Source organism: Strix uralensis, chromosome 15 (genome assembly GCF_047716275.1).
Source record: "Strix uralensis isolate ZFMK-TIS-50842 chromosome 15, bStrUra1, whole genome shotgun sequence".
Classification (NCBI taxonomy): domain Eukaryota; kingdom Metazoa; phylum Chordata; class Aves; order Strigiformes; family Strigidae; genus Strix; species Strix uralensis.
In genome coordinates this window covers 3,495,072-3,513,038 of record NC_133986.1, presented here as the reverse complement: position 1 = coordinate 3,513,038, position 17,967 = coordinate 3,495,072, and the positions used below count along the sequence as shown (strand labels likewise).

Sequence of the window (17,967 nt, the reverse complement as noted above, 5' to 3'; positions counted from 1 at the left end):
TCTGTCCCTTCATTTTCTCACCTGTTTTATCCTATCGCTGTTCGTTTTAGTGTTGAGCATGACATGATGTCTATGACCGTGTTTTTATAGATAGAGATTTGTCATTTTCCTTTCCACTTCTGCTCTGTCATCTTCTTTTAAACATCTTATATGTGTAGGGTTGTACTTTCTGTTCCAGTAACACAGAGTGGTAATTATATCAAAAGATGATAAAGCCAGAAAAACAAACGGATTTCCTGTCTGCCTTCACCCCAAATCTAATTAAAATGTCACACAGGCAGACATGTCATCTTCAAAAACTGATACTGTGATGGTATTTTAGTGTATTTTACACTAAAACATTTGTTGTTTAATCAAAAGTCTCTGCAATTTAAGTCAGAAAACAACATGAGCTTTAAGTCTTGCTAACAACAGTATGTTAAAAAAAAAGGAAATGAAAATGTTTATACACCTTTTACTATGATTAAAATGCTTATAAACTTAAAATATTACAGGCTAAAGCACCACCACCACCAACTGCACATGCAGTTAGCTAAGTAGAAATGTTACCTTATCTTCCCCTCCATTGTTTGAAGAGAGATTGCTCAGAGGTTAAAGTATTTTGTGGACCATAATGATGGTCTGCTGCTTTTGTTCTTGTGATGTGATACTTTCTGCCAAGTGTCTCATTACTAGGAGTGGACGTGGTGTATTTCACTTGATCAAAACAATTCATTAAACTACTGCTAAACATCACATTTTCTTTTGGAAAAGATTTGCACTGTTACTGGTTTGACACAGAAAAATAAGAAAAAATAAGCACAAGTTAGTTTTTTTAACATTTGGAAAAATTTCATTAGAATATTTGTATCTCAGAATAAACACGTTTATAGGAAAATATGTTCTTTGCTAAAGAAGGAAATGTTTTTTTCCTTATAATGGTTTGATCTGGTTTCATAACTCATGTAATTAAAACATGCCTTTTCTGTTGTTCATTCTAGGAGGAGTGTCTCTAATGTGGTAATTTAAATCTTTAGAAGATATTTTTAACTGACATTTCATTAATGATGTCTCATGGGGGGGAAATAAGGAAGACACTAAGATATCTGCTTTTAAAAAGTAGGAAAACATATGGATAAGTTCCTGATGTATTAAACTATTAAGAGGATGTAGGTGAACATTTGTAAGCCATGTGCAAATTGACTTGAGTAAAACTACTTCTCAGGAAGGATATGTGCCACTGACAGATTAGTAACAGGACCTTACACTCATGCAACAAAAGAATTTTTTGGTTTGGTTTTTGTTTTGAATGTGGTTGGACCGTAGCTGCTGATAGCAAAGCCCTGGCTCAGTCCTCAAGTGCTTTCACGGTGAGGTTGGAGGGACCCAGGTAACGAGGTCATCTTCCATTTAATTCTAAAATAGGTTTGGATGGAATGTGGTGCCTGCCAGAGTTAAACTAGGCTTCACTCCTGTCTGCTGTGGTTTGTGGGGGGAGGAATATTTTCTCCATAAAGATAAAACTTCTCTTGCCACAATAAAACATCAGCCTAAACTAGGAGTCAGTTAATCAGACTATTTACTTTAAAAAGCTTTGGCATATGTCCCAAAAGCACAGCCCCAGAAACCTTTATTCAAATAAATAGTTTTCCTGGAGTCAATAGACCTACTAATAAGCAACTACTCACTTGAGTAACGTGGGATTATGTTTTAATTTCTGTAATTTGACTGCCCACTTATGTTTAATGACGTTTATTTGTAGGAATGATGCATTTCGGAAAGTGAGGTCAGCTGGAACATTTGTGATGTTCATCTGTCTGCAACCCTTGATCTTGCAATGTATCAAGTCACTAAAAAAAGAAGTGATTACTCAACTGTAAAAATGAAATGGTTGGTAATATTAGTGGATTGGTACCCTATGAATATTCTCAAGTGTAGGGTGCAGAAATGATGCTCATTTCAAAGCAACAGTAAAAAGTACCGTATTTTCTATTAAAAATTTTACAAATTAGCACTATACCATTGGAGTTTTAGTTTGAAATAAGTTTTTCTTTTTTTATTTTAAAAACACCACAAACACCACAAAGGCTAATAACTACATGAAAATAGCTAGTTAGAATCTTGCAAGAAAATTTACAGTGTCAGACTACAAATTTACATTATCATGGTACATTTCATGAAGATACACCCTTTCCTGTGGACCTTCTAAAGTATATACATGAGGAATGATCTACTCCTGTGGCTCTTACAAAGAGGAAGAACAGACTGAAAATGAAAATATAGACTGAAAAATACAGGACCATGATACATTATAATTTACAGGATTCAGTAAAGACATTTAAACTATCCTATAGAATATTGCATTACTTTAACTCTTTGTGGTCCTCTGTAAATATGAACAAGAACTTAGAATAGTTTAAGGCATAGTGATGAAGTATCTGTCAGATCTACACCTATTGATGTAATATGAGCACAAGCAGAGGAATAAGCATTTCACAGTACCCCTGAACAAAATCATCTGTGACAATTGGCAGGGTGCTATTTTTTTTTTAAATATAGTTGTCCCAGTTGGTTGTTTCAACAACTGTGGCACTTAAAAGAACAATAAGGTTGAAAACAAACAATAATAAAAAAAAAAGTTCTGCAAATCCTGAATTGAAGTAGTAATTATTTATGTAATTTCAAGATAAACCCTTGATATTTTTCCACTTCTGTGTTTTTTCTGCTGCTTGATACATAAATGTCACTCTTCTATAGTGTAGTCATACTGCCTTTCTGTGATGTGAAAAATAAGGGGGTCAGTGTTTTAGTTTGGATGAGGTGTGCATTTCTGAAGAGATCCTCTTGTGAATCCTGATATACCATGCTTTGGTTGCATCACAGAGCAACCTTGGAATGAGTAAACTTTATTGGTTTTGGTTGAAACTAAACCAGCAGATGTGATCCAGCCATTAGTGGATGTTAGTTTTCATTTAGTATGGACAGCAGGTCCTCAGCGCCAAGTTTTCAAATCCCCTTCTGTTAGGTTGCATTGTAGGAAACATCAGAGGTTTCCTGCAGTTTGTTTTAATTTTTCAATGAAGAAACATAACCTAGCAATTCTTCAAGGCTGTTTTTTTCGTTAGTGAGCACTTACAATTTTTTTGGAAAGCTGTTCTTGCGCAAAATTGTCTGTTCATCATTTTTCTAAGGCAAGAATTCATTACAAAGCTAGAAGAGGCAGTTCATCTCAAGTCAGCCAGCTTTTATCTACATGAGAACCCGAAAGATTTTAAAGATTCCTTCTACATTTCCTAAGACCTGCTATTTTAGTCAGCCTGTCATTATCTTTGTATGCAAGGCAAGTTAATTTCCTAAGAGTTACCATTAGTGCTTGGTAGAATTTGAAATAGCAATGTCAGGATAGTGTGTGAGGTTCCTTAGAACTGGGTTTTAAGGGCTGAGGAAGAAACAAGCAGAAAGACGGGCAAGCGGAAGAACGTTTTCAGTCTGGTTTTGTTCTTTGGAAGAGCCACAGAAGTGGATGGCTCCTCATGCATACCTCAGGAGATCGGGAAAGAACCGTGATGCCTCCATGAAATGAACATCAGCATGGGCATGCCCCTTGCACAAAGCCCTAGAAACCACCACTAGCCCATGGAAGGTGTGTTCTGTCCTTTACAGCTTTTAAATCTTATGGAGGAGCCAGGCTGTTTAACTTGCAAATTAAACATCAAGCAATAAACAAAATGCCCCCCCCCCCCTTTTTTTTTTAGTCCTGTATTAAAGCTGTTTTACTAAAGAAAGTAGTATTTTGATGCAAAAAAAATGAAGTGGAAATAAAAGCTGAAATTTGTGTTTGAATATCCGTGCTTATTTTTGCAAATGACGTAAATAATATAAACTGCATAGAGAAACCTGTGTGATTTTTTTTAATTGAGGAAATACAGTGCTTCTCAACTGACCTTTCAGTTGTTGCAAAAGAGCAAAGTGTATGTTTGCTTTAAATTGGAAAGTAATTTTTCATTTATGCCCAGCAACAGAAGGTTGGGTTTTGGATATGTCTAGCAAACAAATCTATAGGGGGTATCTGAGGAACTTTGAACTGTGTTTATGAGAATATGATGGTAATCAGTGGAAAGTGTAAATTTAAATTTTTATGTTTTAAAAAAACACTTTTTATCAGTTTAACTCAGATCCCTTTACAGGTTTTGGCAGGAATTTGGATCTTGAAAAGTTTTAATCCAAATGCATCACATCAAATGCTCGTTTCTCATAATGCAAGTGATACTTCAGCAATGGTTACATCAGTTAAAAAATATACTTTAGATAAGGAATTTCAAGGAGAGAAAAATAGTTCATTTTGTCCAGTCATATCTTTGTTTTGGGAGGATAAGTATTGTGAGCATAAAATATTTCAGCCAATGTGAAAAACAAATACTATCTTTTGAAATCCTGCCGTGAATTAATTCCCTGCTTAACAGATATTGCTAAATACTGTGGGAAAGACTAAAGACTATGGCGTGCAAGTTTGGGAAAAAAAAAAAAAAAAAAAAAGAAAAATTGAAGTGGGACCTTCCCCTATTCCACCCTCCTTGTGTTGCTTTGTTCTTGCTGCTCATACTCTTCAGGTTAGGTGACTACAGCCTGGATACCTTCAGTGGTCACAACAACATGTTGCCAACCAACACGCTTCTGGGTTGTTTGGATTTCATAATTTCTACCCAGAAAAGTAAACTGAAGTCTGCACAGCTCTACCTACTAGCTGACAAGGAAAACTCTGCCTTCCTCTTTGTGTTAGCTCTGACATTCACTGAGTGTTTTCCTGAGCTGATTCAACTCGCCCAAGAAAATCCTTTTTTGCTGAGCGACTTGAATCTGCTAAATGGGAGGTTCAACGCCAGCAATGAGGAGTTATCCCCGGCAGAATTTAACTGGATGTGTGGAGAGCAGATCAAGAAAATTGCAGGAGACCAGTTCTCTCCCTTTTCACAGTGATGAACTTTGAGTGTGACTTGCTGTTTTGTGCAATTGCACCCTACGTTATTAGCGACTGAGTGAAGGGCCTGGTGGATGGAATTACAGCCCTATGGTCTTGCCTTCTCCTGTCCTTATCTTTGTGGTTTTGCTCCTCTGAGCAGCTCTAATAGCACAGCCTTGTTCAGGACTCAAGTTCATTCAAGAATTAAGAGCCTAGCTGATATAAACAAGTCATAAGCTGGTATAAACAACTCATACTGGCCGTAAAAAGTGGATGATGATATAACTTATAGCGGTTTGATGAGTAAAACAAATTGTTCTAGCCAAAGCATTTTCTGTCTGTGTCTATGCTTGGGATTTTGATAACAAAAATAGCACAAAATGTCATTGGTAGGTGTGCTGCCAAAAGCTTCTAGCCGGCGTTTGTCCTCAGATCGTATCTTTTTGCTGCAGAATAGATTACGTCTACTGGAAATATCTTCTATAACTTTTGTTTCTTCTTTCCACTCTGAGCACTCACACCTAACTACTGCTTATCCTCTGCAAAGGTATAGAAACAAGGAGGAACAAAGAGCCTATGGAGGTGTGTGTTTCAATGCTGAAGTTTATAATGAATCTAAATGACATGGGCCTCCTTCCACTGAGTTACTTAAGTACTTTGAAACAAAACACTCCCCTCCAAATGGTATCAGTAGTCCACATTACTTACAGGTGTAACAGGAGTTTCTGTATTAACCCCTCAGTTACCTACCAGCACAAATGTACCTGCCAAGAAAAAATTAGGACAAGGAAGTGTTTACTGTTTTTCTGATGACAGAAAAATCATACGAGGGCTTCTCGGTTGTATTTAACCTCTGATTGAAATGTTCATCAGAGTGTTTAAAAGTCGTTGATATATCTAATGTTGTCTTACCACATGCTGTGGGTAGTTAAAAACCCTTCTGTGGCCAAAGTAAGCCTTACACGTAGTTGACTGACGGAAAAGGTCCAGTGCTTCAGCTTGCTGTTTAGGCCCTTTAGTCTGAAGTATGATGAAATTTTCACTGAGCACAAGGAAGCCTTTAAGCGAAACACCTCCCAAATAAGGACAAATAATGGATCTTCAGAGAGATGCTATGCTCCACAAAAGCAGCTGAAGGAGTTTTGACTAGTTTTGAGAGTTTGATTACCTGCTGATGATACTCCTGTTGCAGGCTGAGTGGAAGTCTAGCTCGATCTAATTAGTGAAAACTGGAACACGAGGACAACACTGACAGTGGTGAGATTTTTTGGGAGGCTCTGTTGTTTAGCAAACACGGCCAACTCAAAACTCCAGAGAGAGACCAGTATAACTAGAGAGGTTAATCACCCTCAAATCACCCTCTTCTTTTCTAAACCTGAATTAAAATCTATTTCTGAAAGTTGGTGAAAATTGCGCAAATGTATCAGTGGAGCATTGGATTAAAAATTTAGTCTATCAGTATCATTCAGGTTTACAAACATATTTGGATTGTTTTGGTTATCAAACTACAAGAAGTTGCGTGGTGATATATAAGAAAATTGCTAGAAATAGTTCTTAAAAAACAGCTATAAAAATATGTTAAGACTAGTTAGTAGCTGAAAAGGAGGATTTCTTTTTTCAGTAGATCACAAGCATTTAATTTGGGGTGACATGTATGCTAATTTATGTTTGCAGGTAAAATACACTTCCAGATTGAATCAGCATATACCTAATGCTTTACTTTGTTAAGCCATTTTAGAGTTTGTATGGTTATCAGCAAGACTGTTTATCAACATTTGAAGTCTTTTAAAATAGATTATATGTTAATAAAACATGTATCTGAATAATTCTGTAGGACGTTATTTTTTTAGGAGACGTGTGAAGAGAAGGTTAATACTTATAAAATTAGTAAGCAAAAGATGTGATGAGCAGCTCTTGAGAGCTGTAATTTACTAACATTGACACCCACCTATTTTTCCCCACCCCTAAATTATATGTCTCGTTACTTACCAGACTGAATATTGGTGGTGTTACGGTAGTAACGCCAATGTTAGGTTTTAGTACTTCCGTACAGGGACTCTGTCTTCTCCAATTAATTAATTAAAATTCTGACTTAACATCCTGGCAATCTGTATTACAAGGATTGGACCTAAATAAAGGTTAAAATCAAGTAGACACGCGTTGAAAATACTGGAACAAGTAGTGAGAGAAAAATAGGAGAGTACATGCAGTTGTGCAAGTAAATAAAGAAATTGTTGGTTATTTTTGGCAAGAGGTGGAGAAGCATGTGATGTCCAGTTGTAGCTGTAGTCGGGGATTTATCTTGGGGCTAACTACTTTATAGGCAAACAGTAATTCCTTTTTTGCCCCACATCAGCTGAATACTATTTAGGGTCAAGAACGCTGGTTGCAGAAGTTGACCAGTCCTACAACCAACCGCTAATATTCAAGTGATGTATAATATTAGGGGCATGATGTTACTGAGGGTGTATCCTGTTATTTTGTCAAGAGTTGAGCAAGGCAAAATGCTGAACTTTAACGTGGGGCCCAAAATGGTCATTACATTTGCTCCATCCAGTTACTCGTCTAGCAAGGGGTGTGTTTGGTGGCATCTGGCTAACGTGGCCAGGAGTGCTCGTCAGGGGAAGATGGCAGACTGGATCTAGAAGGTTGGTGCTTCATACTTATTTTTCAGGGCGGGATAGGGGGGGTCTCTTCATCTTATAAAGCAAGAGCACCCATTTAAAAGAGTTCGGAGTTCACATGCTCTTTCTCACATCGTCATCTTCTGAGCTGCAGGTCTTGAGAGTCAGGTCTTCTCCCTGGCGCCAATTTTCTCATCCTGCGTGTTGCTCCTCTGTGCGTGTTCGGGGAGTTGGCAGGTAGCGGGGGGGGGGGGGGGAGGCGAGCTCACCGGCTGCTGTGCGGCGGGCAGGGCTGCCGCCGCGGGAGGGCTGCCCGGGTCCGGCAGGTGCTCCGCGGGGAGCCGTCGGGAGCAGGAGGTTGCCTCTCTCCAGGCAGTGCCAGCCCGGGGCGGGCAGGGGCGCGTTAGCGGTAGGAGTAGGGCGAGTTGTCCTCGCGCGGCTTCCCGGGGCGGCCGTCGGCGGGCGCGGGGGGGGCTGAGGGTCCCGCCTCGGCTCCGCCGCTGCGCGGGGAGGGGGCGGCCACACACCTGCCTCGCCTCACCGCTGCGGCGGGGCGGGAGAGGCGCCAGGCGCTGCCCCCAGCGCCCGGCTTCCTCCGGCCGGGGAGCGCTCGGTGTGCGCTCGGGGGCGGAGAGCGGCCCCGCGGCGGCCGCGGGCCCGCTGCGCTCGGACGGAGGTGGGGGGAGCCCTCGCGGCGCCGGGGGAAGGCGGCGGCGGAGGGCGGCGGCGCGGGGCGGCTCCCGGCTGCGGTGAGCGGCGGGGCCGGGCGGGGGCGCTGCCGCTGAGGCGCCGCGCCGGGCCGGGCCGGGCCGGGCGGCGGAGCGGGCGGCGGAGCGGGCGGCGGGAGGGCCCCGCAGGCTGGGCCCCGCAGCCTGGGGCGCGGCGCCGGGGCACGCCGGAGCGGAGCGGCCCGCAGGCCCCCCTCGGCAGCGCTCGGCGGGGGCCGCGTCCCGCCGCTCCGGGGCGATGGGCGGCGGCGGGCGCCGCTAGGCCGCCGCGGGCAGGGCAGCGGCGGAGGCGGGAGGGAGGCGGAGGAGGCGGCGGCCGGGGGCGGGCTGGGTCCCTCCCCGGGAAGATGAGGCGGAGGCCCGGGCTGCCGAGCGGGCTGAGCTGGGGCTCTTCCCTCCCAGCCGCCAGGACAAGATGGCAGCGGCCGAGGCGGCGGCGGCAGGAGCGGCGGGGCTGAGGGGCTGAGCCCGGCCGGAGCGGCGCTTCCCCGGGGCGCTCCCGGACATGCCCAGGGCGGCGGCGGCAGCTCCAGCTCGGACGCCAGTGCGGCCCGATCCGTGAAGGTGAGCGGCCGGGAGAGGGGGAGCGGGGCGCTGCCTAGCCCGGCGGCTTTCGCCCCCTTCCCGCGGCGGCCGTGGGGGGCGGGCGGGCTCGGGGACCGCTGCCCGCCGCGTAGGCGCGGTGTACCGGCTGCCCTTGCCGGAGCCCGGCGGCGGGGAGCGGGCAGCGCCGCTTCCCCTTCCCGTCGCCCTCGACGGCGCCTGCTCCGCCGCGTCCCCGAAGTTTCCCCTTCGCCGACGCGGGGAAGCGCCCGCCCCGACCCTGCCGGTGCGGCCCCGGTGCCGGGCGAGGCCGCCGCCGCCCGGCGGGGGGGAAAGCGTGGCTGCCCGCCTCGCCCGTTACCGGCCTCGGGGCGGCGGCGGGGCCCCGCTCCCCTCCCGGGCGCTCGGGCCGCCTCCCCCGTGTACGGGGCGCTCGGGCCACCCGGCCGGCGGCGGCCGCTTCGCCCGCGCGGCGCCGGGGGTCCCGCGGGTGGCGCCCGGGCGCGGCGGCGGCTCCTCCCGTGACGAGTCCCGCTCCCGGCTGCCTCCGCCTCGGTGGCTCCTCGTAGCCCCGGCGGGACCCGACCCCCGAGAAGAGACCGGCGGGACCCCCTCCTCTGCGCCGTGGGGGCAGCTGGTGCGGAGGGGACGGGGGGAGCAAATGGTGTCGAGGGGCCGGTATAAATAAAAACAACTGGAAAGGAAGTTGACGCTTTAAAATTTGGTCAGTTCCCAAGAACTAGCTCTGGGAAAACAGAGGGGGTTATTGCTGGTGGCTTTAACCTAATGACTGCAGCAGGGATTGTGCTGGGTTTGTTCTGGTTCTTGATTCATCGTGATATCAGTTATAAAACTGATAGATGCGTTTTCGTGTGTTTAGCGCTGTAGGAAATAGTGATTTTTAAATTTTTTTTTTAAATTTACATTGAACCCTTAATCGTCAGAGCTGTGTGCTTCCACATAAATGTCTTTCTTTCGAGGCTATGCTTTTGTTACTAACTGTTGCATCTGATTTAAAATGTCAGTGCCAAAAGCTGCCCTGGTTTCCTTTTTTGTTAACTTGGTAAGTTGTTTTGAGATTCCCAGGATTGCCTTCCCAGAAATTATGTGACGCTCTGATGTTTTTGTATCTTCCTGCTTGTCTATAACCTTGTCTATTTCAGTTATTTTAGTATCTTTAAATTGTGGGAAAACATGTTATTACCGTGAGAGACAATGGTCTTAAGTAAAGCTGCAGTTGTTGATAACAATGCATATTTCTGTGATTATTCCACCCCCCCGCCCCAGTATTACATCCCATTACATCATTTACAAAAAGTTTATACTCTGATTTCACACAAAGTAGAAAAGCTTGACTGGACTGTGAGCACTAACTCTGCTATGGAAATATTGTTATGTCAGAAAATAAATTTGCTAAACGTTTCTATAAGTTGAAAACTCACGCAGTAACTGTCTAATAAGCATGGCAGCCAGCAAAGAGATTAATTAAGCACCTGGAAAATAGGTCAAGACTGTATTACGAAGTGGCATGGTGAGATCGCAAATAAATAGAGCAAAGTGTTAACATGGACTTACTGGGAGAAAACTGATACTGATATAACAGTGGTGACTGCTTTATCTGTGCTGCCGCGAACCATTTATGGTAGCGCACGGTGAGATGATGTTTATAATCATGTAAAACAGGAATTAGATAGAGTTTTCATTTAATGCACTTATTACTGGGGACTTCTGTTGTAGTGCGAGTTCTGCTGCTTGCTCAGGGTGTGGCATCGGTTGTGCTTGTAAATTTTTTTTTGTAGATACGTTTGGCTAGATGCTCTAATTCAGGTTGTGGTGGTGGTGTGTGGCTCTCTGGGTTTAAGAACACTTTGTAATGAGGGAGATTCCATCAGCTGGAATAAAGTCAATTATAAAAAATTTCTCGGGAGGCTGCCCCTGACCTGGGGTCTCTGCCAGTGCCTGTGATTTTTCTTTGTTTCGGGTTTTTTGTGTTTTGAGTGTTTCCCTCCTATCTTTTAAACAATTACCTGCAGCAACAGGGAAATGAGACAGGCTCCTGCATAACGAGATGCCAGAGACAAAGACAGGGTGTGGGGAGGAAGAGTGAGCTTTCAACTCATGTTACAGAAGTTGACACAACTGATATAAATGTTAAAATTTATGTGTGCTGCTTTTCTGGTTATGTCCTTCAGTATCGAGCAGTTGCTTCAAAACAAACGTGGTTTTGGAGGTGATTTTTCAAAAAGCATGTGTCGGATTGATTGTGTCTGTTAAAGGGGATGGGAGGCTGAGCAGCACTTCCAGAGAAAGAGTGTTAGCTTACCAGCTCCTGGGTAGAACAGAATTAACTATGCTTAATTCTCGTGAAAAATCCCTACCTAAACACATAGGAATGTCAGGCTGTGCTTCTCCAAGCCTGTGTGTTTAGGGATGTACCCCTCTGTACTATTTTAAGGGCTTGCACTCTTCCTGTTTTTAGAATAGTTTTCTTTTTAACAGTATATATTATTTTTCTTGTATTTTCCATTCTGCCAGTGTGCTGATTATAGTAACAAAGATCCTTTTGACAAAACGGTGCATTTTGAAACAGGAATTTTATAGTTGGCTTTCGGGCAGCGTCGGGGGAAGGGAAGAAAAGCATTGGTAATGGGCACAGGGCTGTCATTTGAGGCTGAACATGTATTTCAGAGGAATGTTAAATAACAGAAAGAAAACCTCTTTTAGTTGAGCTAAATTTTGCTATTGCAGTGTGAGGTTTGTGGAAGTATTGTGGCATATGACTGCTGTGCACATTCAGAATAGTTACTGTAGGCAGTATTGCTTTCTGCACAGAACTTTGTGGAAAAGGGCAGAAAACATGGATGCTTTTTTTTATTAGACAAGCCTTAGTTTCACTGAATATATAATTATTTTATTCCATATGCAGAAGCATTACAGCTGAGGTAGACTGCTCTATCGACTAACAGAAGTATGAATCAGGTAGAGCAGGCCTGATAATCAACTGGTGATACTCGATCGAGGGAAGAAGAAATGTGGAAGTAGGATGCCCTTGTGGTGATATCAAGAGCGAATGTGTAACTGAAGAGCGCTGAATTTTATGAAATGGTATCCACCTTTCATACCTCAAAAAAAGCTTGTTTGTACCTTTTTGTATTTTCTGAGTTTCTTCAACTCCCTGGTGATGTTACAGTGCAGTTACAGGAGAATTTCGAAAGCCTTGGCATAGGGTTAATTTGACAAAGAAAACATCCTTAGCACTTCTTCATTGCAACTATGGAGCTCCTGTAGATGGGTTATATAAACTCACAGCTGGTCAAATACTTATTTTCAGTTGGTTTAACTATTACATTTTCTTGCCTTTGGAAATAAGGGAAGTAAGAGTTGAACTCGATGCTGGGGAGCTTTTACTAAGGTAAATGTCTCTGTTCCTAAGTCACTGAAATACTATTTTTCTTCAAATCTCTTGACTGAAAATCTGTGATGGAGTGGAAAATAATGTATTACTTTCAATCCAGGTCTTGTAAGAAAAGCTCGTTCTTTGGGTGAAGTATGAGATGGATCTCTGGCTATCTGAAACTGTATTTCAGAACTCTGGTTGGGTTGTGCGTGAAACCAAGTATGAAGAGATTAACAGGGATGAGCACTGAGTGTGTTAGAGATGACTAATGAGTGTGCAGTGCACCTTAAATGATGATGTTAACTTTCAATAGCTAGTGCTATGAAATGGGTTACCTTTTCTGACTTCTACAGGCAGTGAACACCCTCTATTTGACCTGAAATAACCTGTAATGAAGCATAAATCCTGGAAAATCCTGTTACCGGTTCTTGGCTTCCCCTGGCCCCCTCTTTAGACCAATTTAATTTAGAGCCTCGATCTCTTTTACAGATTTCTAGAGAAAATTGAAGCTCTGTTTCTCTTCAGAGGCACTAACTTTTGAGTGACAGATGAGAAGAGGAACAACATGTAATTGTGAAAGTGTGTTTTAATCTGTGACTTTTATTTGATAGTGTAGTACTTCCTACAGGGTAGGTCCTCTTTTTTTCTTTCTCTCTTCCCCCCCTCCCTTTAATTCTTCAGCTGTTTTATTTCAGTGTAGTGAATGTTGGGAAAGGTGGCAAGAATTGGTGAGAGTCTTGTTTTTAGATGCAGTTTGGGGATAGTCTTTGTACAGTTTTACAGTATTTTTTCACATTATGTCACTTTTTTATCACATTGTTATAATATTCCACTTCAATTTTGAGAGTGGGTAACTTTCTGACAAAATCTCTAGCTTAGCAGTTTAGCTTGAAAATGGAAGAGGAGACAAATAACTGGAGTGTTTTTTAAGCAAATCAATTCAAGTGGCTTAGTTCTGAGTTTTTTCTTATTCAGTGACTTGGAATCAGTGTAATTTCAAAATTTCTCTCCCTGTGTCATGAACTTCACATATTTAATAGCCCCAGTATTATGTCAACTTCTTGTACAGTCTTTTTTCACCTTGTGTTTTCAGGAAAAATTAGAAAATATTCCTTTTTGGAAGTATGGTCTTTTCTCCAGCTCTATTGTGCCCTACAATATTTGGGTATAACAGGATGAAGCCTAGAAAAATGTTAAGTTCAAGTTCTAAAACACAGCAATAAAATAAGACCCACTGAAATATCCAAAGACAAAATGAATACAAGAAATATTTTCATATATTTTTAGTATGATCAAAGCTATAGCAACTATCTCAATGTGAAAAGTAATTGGATTATGTACAGAGAATTATTATTGTATAAGTGACACTCCCATCAAAAAACCTGTTTTTTAAATCAGTAATCTTAAACTCGTGCGACTTTTCATTCTTGCTGAAATAATTTAACTGCTCTAGAAAACTGTTTTAGCGCTTTTTAAAGTATGTTATAAATTAAATATGATTAGTGCTTTTCATGTAAAAAGTCAGCTGTTCTCAAATGAAAATCCCTTCATATAGTATAAACATTACTTGCTGAGTATGTATGACACTGCAGTAACTACCCATTCAGAATAAGTGGGGGAAAATTTAGGGACAAGAAAGCTCAGGTCCTAATACCTGTGCAGTGTCCCATTAACATCCTGGTTAAAAGAGGAGGGTGTGGCTGCAGGTCCCAGATGCTCACAGCCACTTTCCATGCCTGTCCAAAACCACTCCGTAATCCACCCACCCGAGGGTTTCTTACCCTTCTCTGTACTGGAGGCTGTGCTCCTTGAGGTTACTACCTTGCAGCTGTTTTTATGTGACTGGGACACTTAACTTCCAAGGCATGAGATTGGCAGGAACTTCGATTGCCGGGTGACACAAGATTTTTAACGCAAAGCTGAAGCTTGGCTGTTGCCTTGCTTTGGTGTGAGTGATGTCTAGTACCTGCAAAAAATTGCCTTGGTCGTTTTAGGAGTTTCACTTTAGTTTTACTTGACTTCTGGTTAGAAGGTGAACCATGAGATGGAACTGGGTCTCCTCACTTCATGCTCACCTTGAAGTGTGATTAAGTGAGATAGCAAAACTGGTCCCTGGGCAGGAAAACTGCCAGTAGAACAACTTCAGCTGGGATTTCGATAGCTGGTGCAGCTGTGCTTTGTGTGGGGCTGGAGTGTCTTCATTGCAAAGATGTTTGCCGCTTTTATTAGCGTGACCAAATCCCTCCAGGCCTGCTCTGGCTCTGAACTGACATCTGAACCTTTCCCCGATCCTGCTGGTATAGACTGAAGCAGGTATAGACTGAAATAAATGCCTGTCCATAGAAAGGAGCTAGCGTAGGCTCAAGGTCTGAATGAGAAGGTTGTCATATAAATGCAAAAATGCAGACAGAAAGCCAACTGATAACCTATACAAAGTTTATTATAAGGGCAGCAAAGAAACTTTTTTTACTGGCGATTTAAGCTTCCTCTGGAAGATAAGAGTAACCGCTAGCATCAGGTATTCATAAAAATTACCTGTATATACAATTTTATCTGAAACCTTAATAATTTACTTTTGCAAAAGTAATTTACTGTTTCATATGTAGATACAAAACCACATTTCTTCTCTCCTGTTTCCACAGTCTCTATTATTTACTACTTTATTTTGGTTCTTGTCAGTGTTTACAAAAAATGGTGTGTTAACCTTTACCTTATTCCACTAGTTTGAGTAAAATGTACTCATTTTTTTCCCCTCTTCCGTATGGTGCAGGTTTTGCCTGTATTGGTACACAACAATTGGTGGAACTTGCACAATTTCTAGACAGTTTTTTTTATTCGTTTCTTGTAAGATGTCTTTCTGCCTTTTTGACTGAAAAGCTGTTAACGTGCATCATTGCCTTGTGAACCTCTTCCTTCCTGTGTTTTCCTAGAAACTTAAGTCATCTGCTACTTCCTACCCTTTTCCTTTCAATTATTTTGTGGTGTGTTTTTTTTTTTTTTTTTAATTACTAGAATTGCTTGCTTGTCTACAATCTGTCTGATCTAGTTGAGAAGTTTTCCCCACAGCTTGTTTTTGAACTATTTTAAACTATTTATAGGGGTAGAGGAGGTCCTTAGAAGACCTTTATTTTTCAGCGCTTGAATCTGCTTAATACGGGAATTTTGGTGTTTGGGATCCTACTTGTGAAGCTCTTTGGAAGGAACAGGCTTTGTTCCGAAGAGAAGAAAAAAGCTCTTTGTCTCCTCTTTCCTTATGTACTAATATCAACTTATTTTGTGATTCAATAAATTATTTGGTATTCAGCCTAGTAGGAGTGGATTGCTTTCATGAGATTCTAAAGGATTTGTTTAATACCTTTTCTTTATGGCTTTTGAAATGATGCTGTGGACTAACTTCTTCCTTTGACAGTGTTAGCTCTGAGCCCTGCAAGAGGACCTCGTGGGAGTTTTTCCCAAGAAATATTTTGGGAGCTCTTTACAAGTGCTCTTCAAGACTAAATGTGTTCTAAAAACTCAGTTGAAGAGATGTCTAAACTTTGTTTTAAAGATTAAAACAAGAGTGAATGTTAAAAGTTTGTTTATGCTACATATAGAAAGAATATTAAATATGGAAAGGAACACAACAGAGGAAAATTGACACATGTTTATCAGTATTATGCTTTAGTAGTGGAGTCATATGCTGCATGTAATCTTGCCTTTCTTTTTTCATACCTTTCTGTATAATTAAATCAGTAGCTTCTGCGTAGGGGAGAGGGAGAAATTTCTTGCACTGGTGGCTTTGGGAAACATTATAATACGGGTTATTACAGTTATTGATTCGTTAGGAGGCAAAAGGCTGAGCCTTCTGTGAGAGAATATGCATTTCTAATGCACTGATTTTTACCCATACGAAACACTGCTTCCTCCACATCTTTAGAAATCTGAAAGAAGTGGTAAACACCTGTTTTCCTTCCATTGTTTCTTTATTGTGCTACATATGCCATGCCTAACTTACACAGCTGTTGTCAGTAAGCAACCAATACTATCTTCATGATGATGTTGCTTACAATGAAAAAAACTTACCTGTTATATAAAAGCAAAAATACTTAAAACTGTGGTTTTAATAAGGAATTTGTATTCTAAAAAAAAAGACTTTGAAGAGTTGTCATTCTCTGTGTGTATATAGAAAAGAACCTTTCAAACATATACTTACTGGGTGTGTGTATATATAATGTTTGTGTGTATATACGTCAGTCATACGTTTGAAAGTTGTTACTGGGTATAGCTGAAGTGACTGACCTGAAAACTGTAGCAGAAAAAGATAAATCAGGATGAGTGTGTTGGATTAGATGTCTTCATCCTTTACAGTTAAGTCAGATTTAAAACAACAAAAAAAGTTAAGGTTCTTATTTGCTCTAATAATTTTGTTGCAGAAGGAATTGAATATGGTCTAGGCATGCTGTCTTGACAATTCAGTAACTGCTTGATAACGAAGTCCTTGTTGGTCCTATTGGAAGAGTGATTATGATTTTTCTTGTATTTGGGGAAAGTTTTAACTCAAACGTTACTTACTGCTGGGTAATTCTCAATGTGTAGGAAACAGTTTTATACACCTTGAACCATTCTCTCTTGATACAGTAGACCCTGATTTGCAAATTTTTACGTCACAGACTCGATGAGCTCAGGTTATTTGTGTGTGCACTGTTGCAAACTTAATGTGCAAGTCCTACGTGGAGAACAGTAATTTTGTGTCGCTGTACTGATGTGTGCTTTGTCCAGCTGAGAGTCTTTTTTTAATAAGAGGGATAAAGGTGATTTTGAATGAAACTCCTTCACCTTGAGTAGTTTAGAGAACTTGATGAAGAATCAACTTTATGTAAGTAGGACCTCTTCATGGGCATGCAGATGTTCTGGCATGGCAGCAGTTCTGTGAAGGTGAAGTAGCAATGAGGAATATAACCATCTAGATTGATATCCTTACAGGAGCTGCATTTGGTATTGTCTAGAGCTATTCTAAAATGAAACTTCTAAAAAAGTTTCTTAGCTGGGTTGGCCAACTTCTAATTCAAACAAAAGCCTAGCAGACTAAGAATGCAAAATTAAGCAATGAAATCAAAACAAAATGGCTGGAAAGAAGAAGGAAAAATGGCATACACATTTGTTTAGGAAGTTTTTCTAGAAAAAAAAAAAGACTAGCATTTGAACAGGTGGCTTACCAACAGGCAGTTTGAGCTAAACTCCTCTATCAAATTTTATTTCTGCTTTAGGAAACGTGTCAGAATCTTCTGGAAATACTTACAGCAATGGCAAAAGCATGGCTTTGTTGTCCTACCTCTCTACTTGCCTTGACCCCTCTTACTGCATTGAAGAGTGACAAACAGTTTGAATACATTCTTCGACACTGTGCTGTCATGCAGAACCCAAAGGTGTGGGCTCTGCTAAACACCACTGTTAGGGACTCTTATTTCAGTGTGCCTACTGGTTTCAGGTTCAAAAAGGAATTAGTCTTTTAAAAGAAGAGATTAGGCTAGTGAAGCCGGGCTGGTTGAAATGTGCCATTTGTGTTGATGGTGGCACATTCTGATTTGGAGAGCATGCTCTCATTCAGGGCTGGTGGCCGATACTGTGCTGCTTGTTCTTTCTTTTCAGTTGCATAACAGCTTCTTGCCCAGCAGAAAAATAAATGCTTGAAGTATTGTTCCATTTGTCTTTTAAACTATGATCACAGTCATATTGGCATCACAAGATTTAGCTTTT

General features: G+C 41.8%; 1 protein-coding gene across 2 annotated transcripts in view; it reads left to right on the top strand.

Moving 5' to 3' along the window:
* The first annotated feature begins 8,611 nt into the window (after positions 1-8,611).
* HIPK3 (homeodomain interacting protein kinase 3) overlaps positions 8,612-17,967 on the top strand; it is a 75,654-nt gene continuing 66,298 nt past the window's right edge. For both annotated transcript variants that reach the window (XM_074884435.1, XM_074884434.1), the window contains exon 1: positions 8,612-8,855. The gene's annotated coding sequence lies outside the window, so the exon portion shown is untranslated. The remainder of the gene's footprint in view (positions 8,856-17,967) is intronic.